Raw genomic sequence first — 954 nt, 5'->3', positions numbered from 1 at the left:
TTTCTAACTCATCCCGCCGGATTACAAATAACACTTCCTATTACAACTCTATCTTTTCCTTAAATACATCTTGGGCTTCCGAATCTTCTTATTCTTCGGGTAGTGGGCCTTCAATAAACCCCGGGTACTATATTCGGCAGGCCCATTTGGGATGCCTATGTCACCGACAGCATGTGCTTGACAACGTCTGACTTGCATACGACGATGATCTCTGCCGTCAAAAGGATATGATGAAGCTTAGTGCAGGTGAAAAACAGGCAGAGGCATAGCTTCTCGACCTCAGAATACCGTGTCTCCGCGTCCAACATCCTTCTGCTGAGGTAGAAAACGACCTTTTCAACACCCTCATAGAGTTGCACCACCACCAAAGAGATGGACATGTCAGCTACTGATAAGTAGATATAGAACGGCCTGTCTTGTTGGCGTGGAACTAGCACAGGCGGCGTTGTCAGATACCGCTTAATCTCGTCAAACGCCTGCTGCTGTTCTGCCCCCGATGAAACTCGTCATCGGATTTAATTTTCACCAACGCCATGAACGGCTCGATTCGTCCTGACAGGTTAGAGATGAATCGTCGGACGAAGTTGATCTTGCCGATAAGACGTTGGAGCTCCTTCTTCGTGGTAGGCGGCTGCATGGTACGCACTGCCTCTTGACTTTTCAGGCCGATCTCAATTCCCCGTTCATGAACCAGAAAACCTAGGAACTGACCGGCCGTCACACCAAAAGCACACTTCTTTGGATTCATTCTCAGTCCGAACTTCCGAGTTCGGTCTAGGATGCGTCGCAAATCATCCAAGTGTCCCTCCATGGAGACAGATTTGACCACCACGTCATCGATGTAGATTTCCACCAACTTGCCGATCAGATCGTGAAATATATAATTCATGGCTCTTTGGTACGTTGCACCAGCATTCTTCAACCCAAAGGTCATGACTACATATTCAAACAAGC

The sequence above is a fragment of the Lolium rigidum genome, chromosome 6 (genome assembly GCF_022539505.1).
Source record: "Lolium rigidum isolate FL_2022 chromosome 6, APGP_CSIRO_Lrig_0.1, whole genome shotgun sequence".
NCBI classification, from domain to species: domain Eukaryota; kingdom Viridiplantae; phylum Streptophyta; class Magnoliopsida; order Poales; family Poaceae; genus Lolium; species Lolium rigidum.
This window is presented reverse-complemented; position numbering follows the sequence as displayed.